Consider the following 19,755-nt stretch of genomic DNA (forward strand, 5'->3'; position numbering starts at 1 on the left):
CATGCATGTGGTGTTTGGGGAACTTGGTATATGCTCCGATTATAGGACTTGTCCCCCATTAGTCACTGCACATTCTGCCGCCTTTCTTACTGGATGCCAAAATAGGCCCCATTCTAAGTCTGTGCTGCCTGGTGCTACTGGGATGACTGACATGTAAGAACGAGAAACGGAAAAGCCAAAGCTTGTCCTCTGCATGCCCCTGGACTCCCTGACCGTTAATGGCGCAATTTCACATCACATGACCTTGGTGACTAATGGTGATATCATTCATGGTAACCTAATGCCACACTAATAAACTGTGATGAATTGGAGCCATGGCAGTGTAGGTAAGGTAGGAGTGAGGGCAACCGTCCGGGGGGTGGTCCGTTACTTGCCGCAGACAGACTTGAGACAGAGACAGGATCGTGTTCAACAGGTCTTCTTTATTGATCGTCCTTCCACGACCCACAGCACCACACACCAACGGCACGTTAATTTCCGCAGCCTTACACGGCAGCTACTCAACAATCCCATATAGCAGCATTGGAGGGGCTGCCATAGTGGGCATGAGCTTTCATCCCTTGAGCTGTTCTCTTTTTAAAGGGGTTGTCCAGGACTGTAACATTGACAGCCTTTCCTTAGAATAGGTCATCCGTGTGTGTGATCAGTGGGGGCGTGCGACACTGGCACCTCAGCCTATCAGGTGTTGGCTGGAACTTGTCAGTCCCTGTGCTGCACAGCTCCGCCGACAGACTTGCAGTACACGACTGTGGACACAGCTCCGGTGACGCTGTGCTGTGGGTGTCGGTGACTGAGCAGCTCCAGCCGACACCAGGGAAGGGCTAACAGCCAAGATGGCGGGTGTAACCAGTGCTAAATATGGGTTATCAATGTTAACCCCTTAGTGACCGCACCAATTTTGACCTTAATGACTAAGCCAATTTTTACATTTCTGACCACTGTCCCTTTTGAGGAGCTCTGGAGCTTCAATGGATCCCGCTGATTCGGAGATTGTTTTTGTGTGACATATTGTACTTAATGATAGTGGTAAAATTTCTTTGATATGACTTGCAATTATTTCTGAAAAAAAAAAACAGAAATTTGGCAAAAAATTTTGAAATTTGGCAATTTTCAAAATTTGATTATTTTTTTTTATTTTTTTTCTGCCCATACATCTGTAAAAACCAACCTGAATCATGTTCCCTGGAGATTTTCTAACACTGGGGGCGCTACCCACTTATTTCTTAGCGCCGTTAAAGTCCTGGACAACCGCTTTAAAGGGAAGGTGAGGCGTCGGAGTATCATAGTGTCACCCCCACACTGTGCACCCTCATCCTGCTCCCGACCATGTGGTGCTGCGCATATCAATTTCCACACTGATTCTGTTTGAAAATTTATGAATGCTCCTGAATGCGCTTACTATAGGCAGAATACGGATCATACGGCAGAGTGGCAAAGGGTGGAGAGGCAGAAATTTGCGCTCATGAATGCGCGCCTTCTGCTCCTTAGGGTGTGTGCACACGTTGCAGATTCTGCGGCAGATTTTTCCACGCAGATTTGGCTAAATCCACAGGTCAAATGACCTGCGTTTGACCTGTGGATTTAGTGCGGATTAGCCTGCGGTTTGACACCTGTAATGGAGCAGGTGTCAAACTGCTGCGGATTCCGCACAAAGAAGTGACATGCTGTGGATTTAAAATCGCAGCAAATCCACGCGGAAAAATACGCAACGTGTGCACTGCGCTTTTCATTTTCCATAGACTTAAATGGTACTGTACAATGCAGCAGAAAATGCTGCGGATCCGCAGGGCCAAATCTGATGCGGATCCGCAGCAGAATCCGCAACGTGTGAACACACCCTAAATATGCACCAAGAGGCAGAAATGCGCGCTCCTGAATGTGTGGAGACGCAGCACCTGGGAATAATGGGAACAGCTTACTATAGGCAGAATACGGATCATACGACAGAGTGGCAAACGGTGGAGAGGCAGAAATGTGCAGAGACGCAGCACCTGTGAAATGCGTGGAGACGCTGCATCTGTGAAATGCGCACCCAGCACCTGTCAAATGCGTGGAGACGCTGCACCTGTGAAAAGCACGACCAGCACCTGTGAAAAGCACGACCAGCACCTGTGAAATGCGCGTCCTGCACTTGTGAAATGCGCCCAGCACCTGTGACACGCGCCCAGTGTAAGGGCTGGTGGAACGCACCAAATAATAAAAGATGTTAATTAGGTGCGTTCGCAGCCCGGGGTTCATCGTGCAGAGATGGAAAACTGCTGCTAGATAATGGCGGATAATAATGCACGCGGGTTACCTCACCCGGTGTGTAAGAGGCGAAACCTGTTACCTCACAGGGCCGCACCTATAGGATGGAAGCGCAAGGAACACGGTCACAGAACTCTGCCCAGAGACACGGAGGCAGAGTCGTTCTAGACCCATTTGCACACGGAACCGCAGCTGCGACACCAGAGGGACGCTAGGGAAAACGCTGTGCCCTGTTAGCAGTCACCGGGTAGACTGGATAGATGCATACCGCCCAGAGGTACAATAGATATGGTGGTACTATTATGCTAATACTTGTGCTGTGACTGGAGCACTATGGAACATGCTTTACAAGGCGCTGACCCACACTAGGCTAACCCTAACTCATACGTATCAAAGGAGGGGGGGGTTATATAATGAGTCAGGCACCAGATTCATGCATCCATCATCATACACACAAGTCTAAACACAAATCTACACTAGCGCATGGCCGAGAGGCCATGCAAGTGTTTTATAGCGGCGTCCTTCCTGAACCTTCCCGGTGGACCAATCCGAGCAGGAACGAGACCAGCGCATGTGACCTCCAACCTCCAATGAGAGGTCGTCCCACGGGCATGCTCAGTAGGGGAAAAGCAGGACTTAGTCCCAGGAGCGTCTACTTGCTGCTGACTCACACATGACACAATAGCAGAGCCAGGAAGAGCAACCAGACGCCCAGTATCAGCCTGGGCAAGGCGCTGGGACCGACATCTCTGCTGAGCAGGAATCTCTGCAGCCGCAGAGGAATGGGAGACCACAGATGACATGGCTCGAGGTTCCCCTGTACAGTGGGGGAAACTTGATGCCTAACACCCAGCACCTGTGAAATGCGCACTCTGCACTTGTGAAATGCGCACCAAGAGGCAGAAATGCACGCTCCTGAATGCGCGCCTTCCACCGTCCCAGGAACTGAGCGCGCTCCTAAATGCACCGCCTTCACTGCCCTGATAAACCAATCAGCGCTGCAGCTCCCAAAGACTGACACTCACACTACAATCTTCACCTGCAAAGTAAAAACTTGCGTACTAACTACCCGGTAGCCATGGTGGTTTCTGGAACGTACACCGTTCTGAAGGGCAGCACGGACATGAAGGACAGACGGTCATACGTACACCGTTCTGACGCAGCACGGACATGGAGGACAGACGGTCATACGTACACCGTTCTGACGCAGCACGGCCATGGAGGACGAACGTTCATATATACACCGTTCTGATGCAGCACGGCCATGGAGGACGGGTGTTCATAGGTACACCGTTCTGACGCAGCACGGCCATGGAGGACGGGTGTTCATAGGTACACCGTTCTAACGCAGCACAGACATGGAGGACAGGCGTTCATACGCACACCGTTCTGACGCAGCACGGACATGGAGGACAGGCGTTCATATGTACACCACTCTGAGGGGCAGCACAGAAGAGCTGTACATGTGGCTTTACCATAGTAGAAGTCTGGGAAGAGTCCTGGGACCCTAAATCCTAAGATTGGGCTGATTGTCCCCATTGTACGATGCCTGTTCTGTTCTCAGGCTCCAGAGGGGCAGCACTCTTCCCCCACAAGGTCAATCTCTGTTTTCTAACATGTCCCCCGAGCTATCAGTCACCAGTGTGAGCAATGGAAGCGCGGCGTTCTTACTGTATGGCTGTACCATATCGTCCCCCAATAGAAGCAGCACTTTATCTGTAGAGTTCCAGTGTGGCTGCCTTATGCTCATGAGGCTGCATGTGCACTGGGGGAGGGTCCAGCTCGGACACTTGGACTGCAGTTCCTGCCTGATTTGTATTTGGTTTCTGAGCTAGATCTCATCACTAACATTGGATATCTGTAAGGCTATGTACCCACGTATGCAGAAAATTCCTGACAAAAGAACTGACTCCTTCCCTGAGATTTTTTTCCGTGAGTTTTTGCCACGATTTTTTCCGGAGCATCCCCAGTCTCATAGAATATAGTGAGAAATGCGGATTTTTCCACAAAATTAATGAGCATGCTGTGTTTTTTACCGCGATGCGTTTTTTTCATGGAAAAAAAAAGCATCAATATGCACAAAAAGTGCAGAATTCATTAAAATGAATGGGATGCTTCTTTTAAGCGTTTTTGCTGGTAAAAACGCTTAAACGCTGACGTGTGCACACACCCTAAAGTGCTTTATTAGGGGCCACACTCGTGTCCCGCTATACCCCCGCTTCCATATGTAGAGATATGCTAACAACTTCCCTTTAGGCCGGGGTCACACTAACCGACGCAAAATACGGTCAGTATTTTACATGCGTAATACGGATGAATAGCCCCTAAACAGTGCTCCGTAGGTCATCCGTAATCAAGGTGTGGTCGCATATTTTGCGCATGTAAGCATCCGTATGTAATCCGTATGGCGAGATTTTCTCACAGGCTTGCAAAATGGACATATAATGGAGCCCTATGACAGGGTTTATAACAGAAACCAAAGAATAGATATAGACACATAGAATGGGCATATATATAGTGTATATGTATTCTATGTGTATATATCTATTCATTCGTTTCTTTATTATAACTGTCAGTGTGAGTTTACTGTATAGCGCACTGAATTGCCGGCTTTGCTAAAAGACACCTGGTGCGTATTTCTCGCAAGTCACGTGTGGTCCGTGTGTAGTCCGTATTTTTTGCGCACCCATAGACTTGCATTGGCGTATTACGGCCGTAGTACGCTGACAATCGCAGCATTCTGCGATTGGCACGGACCGTAGAATACACCCGAGAAATATACGCCTGGTGCGAGGGACCCCATAGAGAATCATTGGTCCGTGTCTAATGCGTGCTTTTAGCGCCTCTCACTCGGCCGTATTCCTCGCTAGTGTGACCCCGGCCTAATACTTTCATACCACTATTACATTTCAGATTTGTGCCTTTGATTTTCTTTTCTCCTTTTTTACCCAGATCAACCACTTTTTTTTATTCTTCCGTCCACATAACATTTGACGACTTGTTTTTTGCCAGACGAGTTGTTGTTATGAATGACATAATTCACTTTATTATATTTAAACAGTTCCATGTGTGGTGAAATAAATAATGAATTCTGACATATATTTTTTTAACTTATATAGTTGTTTATTTAGGTATTAAAAAAAAATTTATAAAGAAAAAATTGGTTTGTGTCGCCTATCTTCTGTGCCCCATAACATTTTTATTTATTTGAAATCAAAGATGGAAACCAAGCAGGTAGGAACATGCACCTAAATGATTGGCCTCATCGTGAAGCACCAAGCGCTTGGTTTGATCAGTCATTCTGTGCGGACAGTCCCTTTAAAGCTAGCTCCAGCCATTGCCACTACAAGCGGCTGCAGGCTACGTAACACAGATGGCATCTGCCCGGTATGGCGAGAGGCGAGCTCACCCTCTGAGCTTGATCTTTACATGGGGGCCAACACAGGACGTACTTTTAGGCTGGAGTCACACTAACCTGCGCAAAATACGGTCAGTATTTTACATGCGTAATACGGATGACAGACCCTTAAATAGTGCTCCGTATGTCATCCGTAATCAAGGTGTGGTCGCGTATTTGCGCATGTCAGCATCCGTATGCAATCCGTATGGTGAGATTTTCTCGCAGGCTTGCAAAATGGACATATAATGGAGCCCTATGACAGGGTTTCTAAAAGACACCGGGTGCGTATTTCTCGCAAGTCACATGTGTGGTCCGTGTGTAATCCGTATTTTTTGCGCAACCATAGACTTGCATTGGCGTACTACGGGCGTAGTACGCTGACAATCGCAGCATGCTGCGAGTGGCACGGAGCGTTGGATACTGAGGAGAAATATACGGCAGGTGCGAGTGACCCCATAGGAAATCATTTGTCCGTGTCTAATGCGTGCTTTTTGCGCCTCTCACTCTCCCGTATTCCTCGCCAGTGTGACTCCGGCCTTAGGGTACGTGCACACTCTGCGGATTCAAAAGACCTGCGGATTAGGCTGCGGTTTTGCCCTGCCGTTTATCACCTCTACAATGGAGGAGATGGTAAACCGCAGCGGAATCCGCATTAAGAATTGACATGTCAATTCTTTCTGCGGATTAGAAACAGCAGCAAATCCGCGTGGAAAAATCTGCACCGTCTGCACTGCGGTTTCCATTTCCCATAGGATATTATGGTACTGTACACCGCAGCAGAAACTGCTGCGAATCTGCAGCGTGTGCACTAGGGTGACCGCAAAAAATCGATGTCGCAATTTTGTCCGTCTGGACCCCACAAAACGATTCCCCTTTCCAGATATTGAGATAGCCAAAATTTGAGCTCGATCAAACAACGTTAACCCGTGCCGCTCAAAGTTTGAAAAAATCCAAATTGAGGTATTTTTAAGATTTAGGTATTTTGCATAGTCTGTTAGACTATAAAGAATGTGACAACAACATTGCAGAAATGGCCCTGACCAAATTTTCGAACCATTTGTGGTATTTGAATGCAGAGTTGGTGGGATTATCGTTTTTTGATCCCACCATTACAGACAATGAAAAGTTGTTAATCTATAATAATAAATGCCCTAACCAGATTCCGGTTGTAACAACTTCCGTCCAGTTGTAACCGGTGATGTCACCACACACACACGCACGTTAACCCTCAACACACCACACCGCCTCAACACACACTCCCCTCACCTTTCACCTCCACTCATGTCCACTCACTCTTTCACTCCACATACGTTCCTTTCTCTCACTCCGTTTCTCATACTCACACCGTCATCGTCGCTGCCCCGACATCTTCCTCCGCCGCCGCGATCCAGGATCCAGACGTTCTCCAGGCCGCCGACATCGGGATCCAGGAACTCGGCGAAATCTCGCGACATTACGCCGACGCCATTTTGGATCCCGATGTCGCCCATGCCAGCGACATGTTGTTGCGGCGACGCCATCTTGAATATCGCGGGACTTCACGAAATCCAAGATGGCGTCCCGCAAGAACATGTCGGCGGCCTGGAGAACGTCTGGATCGCGGCGGCGGAGGAAGATGTCGGGGCAGCGACGATGACGGTGTGAGTATGAGAAACGGAGTGAGAGAAAGGAACGTATGTGGAGTGAAAGAGTGAGTGGAGGTGAGAGGAGTGTGTGTTGAGGCGGTGTGGTGTGTTGAGGGTTAACATGGCAAGAGGTGTGAGGCTGTGTGCACACGCTGCGGATTTTGCTGCGGTGTACAGTACCATGATTCCCTATGGGAATCAAAAACCGCAGTGCAGACGGTGCGGAATTTTCCGCGCGGATTATCTGCAGTTTTCAATCCGCAGAAAGAATTGACATGTCAATTCTTTCTGCGGATTCTCCTGCGGTTTGCCATCTCCTCTATTGAGGAGATGAAAAAACGCAGGGCAAAACCGCAGAGCAATCCGCAGGTAAAACCGCAGGTCTTTTGACCTGCGGTTTCACCTGCGGATTTTACAAAATCCGCGCGGATGAATCCGCACCTAATCCGCAGCGTGTGCACACAGCCTTAACGACGTCGGCGAAATCTCGCGAGATTTCGCCGACGCCATCTTGCATTCGTGAAATTGCGTCATTTACCTCACGCTGACTTGCTGTGCGGACGCTTGGCATTGCCTGTACCACCATAACTACTGCTGCCTTGGTCCTATGCCTGTTTACTGCCGGTGTCTAATTACAGGGCCAATTTGCCTATACTGCCATAACTATTGCTACCTTGCTACTCTGCCGGTGTCTAATTACAGGGCTAATTTGCCTCTACCGCCATAACTACTGCTGCCTTGCTCCTCTGCCAGTGTCTAATTACAGGGCTAATTTGCCTCTACCGCCATAACTACTGCTGCCTTGCTCCTCTGCCGGTGTCTAATTGCAGGGCCAATTTGCCTATACCGCCATAACTACTGCTGCCTTGCTCCTCTGCCGGTGTCTAATTACAGGGCTAATTTGCCTCTACCGCCATAACTACTGCTGCCTTGCTCCTCTGCCGGTGTCTAATTACAGGGCTAATTTGCCTCTACCGCCATAACTACTGCTGCCTTGCTCCTCTGCCAGTGTCTAATTACAGGGCCAATTTGCCTCTACCGCCATAACTACTGCTGCATTGCTCCTCTGCCGGTGTCTAATTACAGGATCAATTTGCCTCTACCGCCATAACTACTGCTGCATTGCTCCTCTGCCGGTGTCTAATTACAGGGCTAATTTGCCTCTACCGCCATAACTACTGCTGCCTTGCTCCTCTGCCGGTGTCTAATTACAGGATCAATTTGCCTCTACCGCCATAACTACTGCTGCATTGCTCCTCTGCTGGTGTCTAATTACAGGGCCAATTTGCCTATACCGCCATAACTACTGCTGCCTTGCTCCTCTGCCGGTGTCTAATTACAGGGCCAATTTGCCTCTACCGCCATAAGTACTGCTGCCTTGCTCCTCTGACTGTTCACTGCCTGTGTCTAATTACAGGGCCAATTTGCCTCTACTGCCATAACTACTGCTGCCTTGCTCCTCTGCCGGTGTCTAATTACAGGGCCAATTTGCCTCTACCGCCATAACTACTGCTGCCTTGCTCCTCTGCCGGTGTCTAATTACAGGGCCAATTTGCCTCTACCGCCATAACTACTGCTGCCTTGCTCCTCTGCCGGTGTCTAACTACAGGGCCAATTTGCCACTACCACTTCATAACTACTGCTGGGCAATTACAGGGTCAATTAGTATCTGTTTACTCTACAATACTCCAGGACGCCTTCTTCACTGCCAGATAACTGCCAAATAGACTCCTTTACCTGTGCCAACATGAGTCATAACAAAAAGTATGCCAATGCCAGTGAAAGGAAAGCAGCTTTAGCACTACGACAAAAACAACGCCGTGCTAATGAGACTCCTGAGGAAAAACACCATCGCTTTGAGAAGATTAAGGCTTATAAACGCCGTCGCCTCACACATGAATCCCCTAACTCTAAATCCATAAGATTGGCTGAAGAAGCTTCTGCACGCCGTCACCGCCGACAACAGACGGCCTCTTCCTCATCATTATTATTAGACTCACAACAGGATGCTTCCACATCAGCATGTGGAACAATTTACTGCTACACTTCATCCCATATGCCGTTCACTGACATAACTAATCAGCAATCTGTTTCTGCCCTATCAATACCACCATTCAATACCGATGCACAGTATGCCAATGCCAGTGAAAGGAAAGCAGCTTTAGCACTACGACAAAAACAACGCCGTGCTAATGAGACTCCTGAGGAAAAACAGCATCGACTTGACAAGATTAAGGCTTATAAACGCCGTCGTCTCACACACGAATCCCCTAACTCTAAATCTATTACATTGGCTGAAGAAGCCTCTACACGCCATCACCGCCAACAACAGACGGCTTCTTCCTCATCATCTAATAAATGCCCTAAGCAGCTTCCGGTTGTAACAACTTCCGTCCAGTTGTAACCGGTGACGTCACCACACACACGCACATGTTAACCCTCAACACACCACACCGCCTCAACACACACTCCTCTCACCTTTCACCTCCACTCACGTCCACTCACTCTTTCACTCCACATACGTTCCTTTCTCTCACTCCGTTTCTCATACTCACACCGTCATCGTCGCTGCCCCGACATCTTCCTCCGCCGCCGCGATCCTGGATCCAGACGTTCTCCAGGCCGCCGACATGTTCTTGCGGCGACGCCATCTTGGATTTCGTGAAATCCCGTGAGATTCAAGATGGCGTCGCCGCAAGAACATGTCGCTGGCGTGGACGACTCGGGATCCAAAAAGATGGCATCGGCGAAATCTCGCGAGATTACGCCGACGCCATTTTGGATCCCGATGTCGTCCACGCCGGCGACATGTTCTTCCGGCGACGCTATCTTGACTATCGCGGGATTTCACGATACTCAAGATGGCGTCGCCGCAAGAACATGTCGCCGGCGTGGACAACGTCTGGATCCAGGATGGCGCCGGCGGAAGAAGATGTCGGGGATCGTGGAGCAGCGGCGATGACGGCGTGAGTATGAGAGACGGAGTGAGAGAAGGGGTCGTATGTGGAGTGAAAGAGTGAGTGGAGATGGTGAGAGCAGTGTGTGTTGAGGAGTGTGTGTGTTGAGGGTTAACATGGCAAGAGGTGTGATGCTATCGCATCCTCCCGATGCGATAGCATCGGGCCATAATCTATGGCTAATAAATTGCTCAGTAGCACAGATGAACCATCAGAGCACGCTAGGGTTGTAAATCCAAAAGTTAGGAAAGAAAAATTAAGAGGTAGGAAGTAACCGACTTTAACGGCCTTCTGACAAAAGATGAAGAACAAAAGCAATATGTCCTGCAAGTTGTAAGCAAATGCCGAGCATTATATTCTGATGTTTCAAAAACTACTTTAACAAAAGCTCTAGAATAGATTAGATAACTATGTAAAATTATCAACTCATGTAGGTTTGCGTGCTCTGATGGTTCATCTGTGCTACTGAGCAATTTATTAGCCATTAACAACTTTTCATTGTCTGTAATGGTGGGATCAAAAAACGATAATCCCACCAACTCTGCATTCAAATACCACAAATGGTTCGAAAATTTGGTCAGGGCTATTTCTGCAATGTTGTTGTCACATTCTTTATAGTCTAACAGACTATGCAAAATACCTAAATCTTAAAATACCTCAATTTGGATTTTTTTCAAACTTTGAGCGACGAGCGACACGGGTTAACGTCGTTTGATCGAGCTCAAATTTTGGCTATCTCAATATCTGGAAAGGGGAATCGTTTTGTGGGGTCCAGATGAACAAGATTCCGACTTTTTTCCCCCCCATATGAGATCCGGTCACCCTAGTGTGCACACACCCTTACATGATTTGTCGAGAACAATTTAACTGGGTTTTCCAGAACTTGAGTCTTTAGTATTAAATCAGTGGATGTCCGGCACCCCAACTAAATGCTCAAGGAACCCATATATACAGAGAGTAACTGGAAGGGCACACCTCTGCACATCGTAGTGGTTCTCACGTTTTGCTGATCAGTTATCATTGAAGTGAATGAGCCTCTAACTAAAGAAAGGGGCATTGTCTATCACCACCAGGAATGGAAGGTGGTCCCGATGGGCCGCTCCCTCTCTTCATTTCTATGGCAATTTCTGAAAATTCTTTGAAATGAGGGGTGCATTCTCAAAATAGGTGTAATTCCCATGTCCTATGGACATGCTATAAATGTTTGAAATGGGAATAACCCCTCATTCCCCAATCAAAGAAGATTATGGTTTTGTAAAAAAAATATACCAATGGACTGTGGGTGTTGCAGAAGATTTACTCTGGAGACATCACTTGTATTGAAAAGTTCTCCTCAAATGGAATGTTACATTTTTTATTTTTGTATTAATACATACATACACATATATATATATATATATATATATATATATATATATATATATATGCGCATCGTGATTACTCGCTAATCCCGCCCCCTGCACAGTAGCTCTGCCCCCACCCCATTACCACACATAATCCCGCCCCCCCACCCCATTACCACACACAATCCCACCCCCCACCACATTACCACACACAATCCCGCCCCCCCACCACATTACCACACACAATCCCGCCCCCCCACCACATTACCACACAGAGTTCCGCCCCCACCACATCACCACACATAATCCGGCCCCCCTATTACATCACCACACATAATCCCGCCCCCCACCACATCACCACACATAATCCTGCCCCCCACCACATCACCACACATAATCCCACCCTCCACCACATTACCACACATAATCCCGCCCCCCACCACATCACCACACACAATCCCGCCCCCCCACATTGCCACACATAATCCCGCCCCCCCCACATCACCACACATAATCCCACCCCCCACCACATTACCACACATAATCCCGTCCCCCCCACATTACCACACGAGGCTCCGTCCCCAGACATTACCACACGAGGCTCCGTCCCCAGACATTACCACACGAGGCTCCCTTCCCCACACATTACCACACGAGGCTCCCTTCCCCACACATTACCACACGAGGCTCCCTTCCCCACACATTACCACACGAGGCTCCGCCCCCCCCCCCCCCCCCCACATTACCACACGCAGCACTTCCTTTCTATGTAATTCAACCACTTCAGCCAAGGTAAACGTACATTTAATTGCATCCGCATTCTCCCAAACAAAATGAGCCAAGAAGAGTCGCCAGGTCCATCTCACAGGCCGCAGGAAAATCCGGACAACGATGCAGTAGCTGCTCGACAACAACAATATCGACAAAATCGTAGGATTGGTTATCAACAACGAACACCTGAGCAGATTGATAAGGATAGAGAGAGATATCACAAGGTTTTTATCAACCGAGTGACAGAAGGAAGGGAAGCTGATATTTAATTGTGTTTACAGAGAAATTTTAACTTAATTTATGTTTCATTATGAAATTTGTTTAGATGCTGGAATGAATAAAAAAACGCACATGTTACTGAATCCAGTTTGTTTTTGATTTTACACTGTGAATAAAATGTATCATTAGTATTATTCAGATTTTTAATGATTATTATTGTTATTAACTTCATTTTAATTTAATTTACCACCTGCGTAAGCGCTATTGAATGTTGTCATTTTTTACTTTAGTTTAATCACCAGCAGCGTTAATTAGATAGCAATGAGCGTGCCGAGCGTTAGCTGGCTGGAAACAGCTAGTTGATTACATATGATCATTGATTTTAAAAACATTACAATTAATGTTTTAACAATTATAAATTATTTTGCAGTCACTGGGAGCTGCCATTTTAATTTGCTGGTGTCTGGGCACTTACACTCCACAGATATGATGGCAGCCCCTAGCCATAGAAGATGTGGTTGGTGTCCGACAGGATGTCCTGTACTGTGGCTGCCTCAGGTGTGACCCGGCCACGTCAAAGGAGAACTTTCTAATATAAATGATAATTCACTGTGGAGACGTGTTATCAAGCAGCGCGCTCCAAAATCAGACTTTTCTTCCAGCACTGGCACTGTTAGCCTCCAACTAGGAATCCCACACTTTAGCAACAGGAAGCAGCACAATTCCCTACTCCTACAGCCTCTTTCACACTTCAGTCTTTTGACGTCAGTTGAAATCCGCCAAAGTGTGAAAAAACGGATCCGTTTCCGCTATGTAAACGGATGCACCGGATCCGTTTTGTGGACGGATCCGCCAGTGTATGAAATTTAAAGGAACAGAACGGCATTTAGGGTTAAATTGCTTGCATGGTAAAATCTTATGGGCTTGCTCCGTTTCAAAAAGCGGTTCCGCCGCTGAAAAAAAACGTTCCTTTGTCCGTCCACTTCAGACGGCGGACGCTAAAATTAAAAGGGATCCGTCAAGCAACGGATGGCCATCCGTCACAATCTGCCGCTAATGTAAGTCTATGGGAAAAAAACGGATTTCGCCCAAAAAAATGGCGGATCCGTTTTTTTCTAAAATCGGCGGATTTCAACTGACGTCAAACAACTAAAGTGTGAAAGAGGCCTACCCCGTATGTGGGACAAGTGCATTAGAATTACCTGAAAGGGAGTGAAAATAATGAGTATGGGCAGCATGGCCGGCAACAGAACCAGCACATTTCAGTAGAAAAATTTGCCAGCATCCCAAATAAGATCTTTAGTATATCTTCTTAAAATATCAATGAGCCGTATCACAGAAAGGATACAAATAGGACTATCTGCCTGGGACACTGGCAATTTTTTCTTCTACCTAGTTCACACGACTGTAGTTTTGGTCCCATTACTGGTTGTGAAAAAATGGATAGAACTCGAACCACTAATATTCAATGGGACAGCACAGATGAGTAATTTTTTTTGTTTTTCAGACTGAATTTGCATGTGAAAAAAAATTGCGGCATGCACTAGTTTCCTCCATACATCGGATTAGACTAGCCCATTCAAGTCTACGGGTGCAAGAAAAAAAAAAATCAGATGACAAACCTCCGTTGCATCTGATTTTTGCGGATAAAATGCAATTCTGTATAGCAAACTATACAGTTGTGGCCAAAAGTATTGACACCCCTGCAATTCTGTCAGATAATACTCAGTTTCTTACTGAAAATGATTGCAAACACAAATTCTTTGGTAATATTATCTTCATTTAATTTGTCTTAAATGAAAAAACACAAAAGAGAATGAAGCAAAAAGCAAAACATTGATCATTTCACACAAAACTCCAAAAATGGGCCAGACAAAAGTAGTGGCACCCTCAGCCTAATACTTGGTTGCACAACCTTTAGCCAAAATAACTGCGACCAACCGCTTCCGGTAACCATCAATGAGTTTCTTACAATGCTCTGCTGGAATTTTAGACCATTCTTCTTTGGCAAACTGCTCCAGGTCCCTGATATTTGAAGGGTGCCTTCTCCAAACTGCCATTTTTAGATCTCTCCACAGGTGTTCTATGGGATTCAGGTCTGGACTCATTGCTGGCCACCTTAGAAGTCTCCAGTGCTTTCTCTCAAACCATTTTCTAGTGCTTTTTGAAGTGTTTTGGGTCATTGTCCTGCTGGAAGACCCATGACCTCTGAGGGAGACCCAGCTTTCTCACACTGGGCCCTACATTATGCTGCAAAATTTGTTGGTAGTCTTCAGACTTCATAATGCCATGCACACGGTCAAGCAGTCCAGTGCCAGAGGCAGCAAAGCAACCCCAAAACATCAGGGAACCTCCGCCATGTTTGACTGTAGGGACCGTGTTCTTTTCTTTGAATGCCTCTTTTTTTCTCCTGTAAACTCTATGTTGATGCCTTTGCCCAAAAAGCTCTACTTTTGTCTCATCTGACCAGAGAACATTCTTCCAAAACGTTTTAGGCTATTTCAGGTAAGTTTTGGCAAACTCCAGCCTGGCTTTTTTAGGTCTCTGGGTAAGAAGTGGGGTCTTCCTGAGTCTCCTACCATACAGTCCCTTTTCATTCAGACGCTGACGGATAGTATGGGTTGACACTGTTGTACCCTCGGACTGCAGGGCAGCTTGAACTTGTTTGGATGTTAGTCGAGGTTCTTTATCCAACATCCGCACAATCTTGCATTGAAATCTCTTGTCATTTTTCTTTTCCGTCCACATCTAGGGAGGTTAGCCACAGTGCCATGGGCTTTAAACTTCTTGATGACACTGCGCACAGTAGACACAGGAACATTCAGGTCTTTGGAAATGGACTTGTAGCCTTGAGATTGCTCATGCTTCCTCACAATTTGGTTTCTCAAGTCCTCAGACAGTTCTTTGGTCTTCTTTCTTTTCTCCATGCTCAATGTGGTACACACAAGGACACAGGACAGAGGTTGAGTCAACTTTAATCCATGTCAACTGGCTGCAAGTGTGATTTAGTTATTGCCAACACCTGTTAGGTTCCACAGGTAAGTTACAGATGCTGTTAATTACACAAATTAGAGAAGCATCACATAATTTTTCGAACAGTGCCAATACTTTTGTCCACCCTCTTTTTTATGTTTGGTGTGGAATTATATCCAATTTGGCTTTAGGACAATTCTTTTTGTGTTTTTTCATTTAAGACAAATTAAATGATGATAATAATACCAAGGAATTTGTGTTTGCAATCAATCATTTTCAGTAAGAAACTGAGTATTATCTGACAGAATTGCAGGGATGTCAATACTTTTGGCCACAACTGTACAGAGTCGTATCTGGGGGGGGCATGCATGTGGGTGCAGTCAGGCAGCCTAAAGCGGTGGTCCATAGTATCTCCCCTGACGGGGCATTCAGCCTTTCTCTGAGCCAGCTGTCAAGTTGATAGCCGGCTCAGAGAATCTGCAGTGCCGCCTCCCAGTGATCAGTTGGTACTCTGGTCTTTCAGACACGACTACAGTTTGAGCTCTGACTGCCGGGTCAGATTGACGTGATCAGGTCATGTGATCACGCTGTTGACGTTACTCGCCGGCGTGGAGAGCCTTGGTGTTAAGTGCTCTACTTTAGTAAATGGAGTTGAAGACACCGAAGATGGGGGTTATTTATTGTGTGGGGGATATTTTCTGCATGTAGAGGGGTATTTACTGCTTTGGGGGTTTAAACTGCGTGTGCGGGAGTATTTACTGCGTGTGGATTGGTATTTACTGTGTTGAGAGGTATTTAATGGGTGTGGTGGGTATTACTGTAGGGGAGTATTTACTGTGTGAGGGGGTATTATGTGTGGGGGGGGTATTTACTGTATGTGGGGAAGAATTGCTGTAACGGGGGTGGAGGAGATTTAGTGTAACGGGGCATAATTTGAGGACACAAGTTTGGGAAGCAAAGAAGGGACAGGTGAAGACAATATGGGGTCAGGAGAAATTCGAAGACACAATATGTGGAGGAAAGTATGAGATGGGGTCATGTATGTGGGATGGGTGCAGACATAAAATGAGAAGCAAAGGGAAAATGTATGCGGACACAGTATAGGGAATCTGGGGGATGTGTGAGGAGGCAGTATGGAAAATGAGAGGGTATATGTATGAGGAGGGAGGGGGAAACGTGTAATGAGACTATTGAGGGCTGTAATGTAAAATATGACGGGAGATTCCCCGGATTATCACATTGCAGAATCTTCTATTTACACACTGAACTATGCTATGTCAGTGTGGGGGCTTGACCGACCCCCCTTCCTTTCCTTAGCCTGTCACAGCTGCAGCTTTAAGCCCCCGTCACACACAGCAATCTCGCTAGCAAGATTGCTGTGGAGTCACTAGTTTTGTGACGCAACAGCGATCTCATCAGCGAGATCGCTGTGTGTGACAGCTATCAGCAACCGGCCCCCCTGCCGGTATCGCTGATCGTTGATGGAAAGCCCTGGATGTTTTTGGGGTCGCTGGTCTCCCGCTAGTCAGCACGCAACGCTGCGTGTGACAGGCAGGAGACCAGCGAGCAGGAGCTGGTAACTAAGGTACACATCGGGTTTCTAAGGGGGCGCGCTGTGCCTAGAAACCCGATGTGTACCTTAGTTACCAGTGCGCTCGCTGATGCAGGGAGCTGGTACCCAAGGTACACATCTGGTTTCTAAGTGACGTACGCCCCTTAGAAACCCGATGTGTACCTTAGTCACCGATTTTGTGACGCAGCAGCGATATTGCTATGTGTGACACTTACCTCCGACCGGCTCCCCCGCTGGCTATCGCTGATCGCGCGAGAACGTCCTGGGCCATTTCTCATCCGCGGCTTCCTGCTGGGCTTCCTGCTGGCGCCGACGAGCGACGCGTGGACGCGGGCGGGAGGATGTCTTCATCGCCGCGTCTGACAGGTAAGTAACGACCGCCGACCGCTGCTACGTCGCTGGTGAGATTTGCCTGTTTGGCAGCTCACTAGTGACCATTTAGCGATGCACCAGCAATCCTGACCAGGTCGTATCGTTGTCGGGATCGCTGATGCATCGCTAAATGTAACGGGGCCCTAAGGTTCTTTGGTCGCTGCAACATTGCAATAACAGGCGATCAAATCATTGCATCTACACCAAAATTGTATCGATTAAAAACTTCAACTCGCTGCATAAAAAATTAGCCCTCATCCAGCCCCAGATACTGAAAAATGGAGACCCTATGGGTCTGGAATTTTTTTCACCACTTAAATAAAAAGAACCTACACATGTTGGGATCTGCTCGTAATGACCTGGAGAATCATAATGGCATGTCAGTTTCAGCATTTTGTGAACATGTTAAAAAAAAAAAAAAAAAAAGTAAATTGTGGAATTCCACTTAAACAGTCTAGTGTAGTTTATTATGCCTTCATAAACCGCTGAGGAACATGTTACACGTCACATGCTTACATATAGTCCATCACAATCCTTGGTACACGGCTTTAACACGCTGTCACTAAACACGCTGGACCTCTTTGTCCAGTTACCGTGGGTGACCGCACGCCAAACAGTTCATTAGTGTCCATAGAACATCAGGGGCACCAACAGTTATATCCCCATGTCCGGGGTTACCTCGCAGGAGCTCCTGCTCCAGATGCCAACTCTTTGGTAGTCGTCTCTCTCAGGGAAGCTGCCGAACTGGGATCACCGTCCCGGACAACGCCTTGCTCACCAGGCCACCTGACAGTCCAGATCCACAGACGGACAGTAGCTCCCCCAATCCAGTGCCGTCACTGACTATGCAAACACACATGGCCTGTCTGTGTGCTATTCAGGACGTCCTTCCCCACTTTGGAACCGTCCAACACACAGGCCTCACCGGGTGTTATTCAAGGATTCAACCCTCCTCCCAGGGTCTCCCAACACACCGGCAACCAGGTCCAGGGCCTCAGCGGGTGCTATTCAGGACATCCGTCCCCTCCTGAGACCGTCTGTTACGGTTGCTGTTGTGGAGAGGAACGTAGGACAACCCGGAAGTGGACCCTCTGGGTCACGGCTCCAGAGCCCCCGAGGGCGAGTGCCCAGGTGAGACCATCCCTTATACAGGGAGTGTTAGGGGCAGACCCCCAGGGGATAGAATCGCAACAGCCAGAACCAAAGGGACGACTGGGCTATTGAGAGGAGGAACTGATGTATTAGTACAGTTAAGCACAGGGGAACACGGAGGCCGTGGAGAATGGACAGGGCACAGGACTGAAGCGCAGAGGGTGGCAATGGTTGGAGGCTGCAATAAAAGGAAGCACAAATAATACAGTAAGCGAGAAGCAAGGCGGACAACCAGGGACGGTAAGAGGAAAGGATGGGTGGACGGACGGACGGAGCAGGACAGGGAAGATATAAGGACCCAAGGAGGCAAGGAAAGGCTGGAGCACAGGAGGAGAGTTATCAGAAGCAACGCAGAGGTGTTAGGATGAGGGCCTGAGACACAGAGACAGCTGCCAAGAGACAGCGTTACCGCATTCGTAGACAGGCGTCTTACCTGTCCAGATGCCGGGCATAAGTAGCGATGGGCGCCGTGATAGTACCCCCCCCTTTACGCCCCCTCTTCCTAACGCTGGTGAGAAATCGTCTCATGATGCGAGGAGCATCAATATTCTTCTGGGGTTCCCACGATCTCTACTCGGGACCGAAACCCCTCCAATCAACCAAAAACAGAGTTTTTCCCCTAACTGTCTTCATCGCCAATATATCCCGTACCTCAAAGATGTTATCCGAGGTACACTGTTGGGAGGTTTTAGGAGGCGCTGAGTGGAAGTGGTTGAATACTGCAGGTTTGAGGAGATACATGAAAGGCATTGGGAATCTTTAGTGAGGCAGGCAATCTCAGCTTGTAGGCCACGTCGTTGATGCGACTCAAGACCTCAAAGGGACCAATGTAACGTGGACCTAACTTATAGGAATCTTCAACCTGATATACCGAGAAGATAGCGAAACCCTAACCCCTGGGCGATACGGAGGGGCGTCAAGCCGTTTTTTTGTCGGCATACCTCTTCATCCTGAGGCTGGCACTATCAAGGGCTACTTTGGTCTCCCTCCAAATCTGAGAGAAGTCTACAGACAAGGAGTCCGCTGCCGGTACACCCGAGGTAGGGGACACAGGAAGGGGAATGCCGGGGTGTTGACCAAAAACCACAAAAAAGGGAGATTTAGAGGAAGCTTCACTTGGATG

The 19,755-nt window shown here is 47.7% G+C and overlaps 1 protein-coding gene across 6 annotated transcripts in view; it reads right to left on the reverse strand.

Moving 5' to 3' along the window:
- TMEM181 (transmembrane protein 181) overlaps positions 1–19,755 on the reverse strand; it is a 527,451-nt gene that overhangs the window by 478,427 nt on the left and 29,269 nt on the right. The gene's annotated exons all lie outside the window — the stretch shown is intronic.

Source organism: Dendrobates tinctorius, unplaced genomic scaffold, assembly GCF_039654945.1.
Source record: "Dendrobates tinctorius isolate UK_male_01 unplaced genomic scaffold, ASM3965494v1 ptg000181l, whole genome shotgun sequence".
Lineage (NCBI taxonomy): Eukaryota > Metazoa > Chordata > Amphibia > Anura > Dendrobatidae > Dendrobates > Dendrobates tinctorius.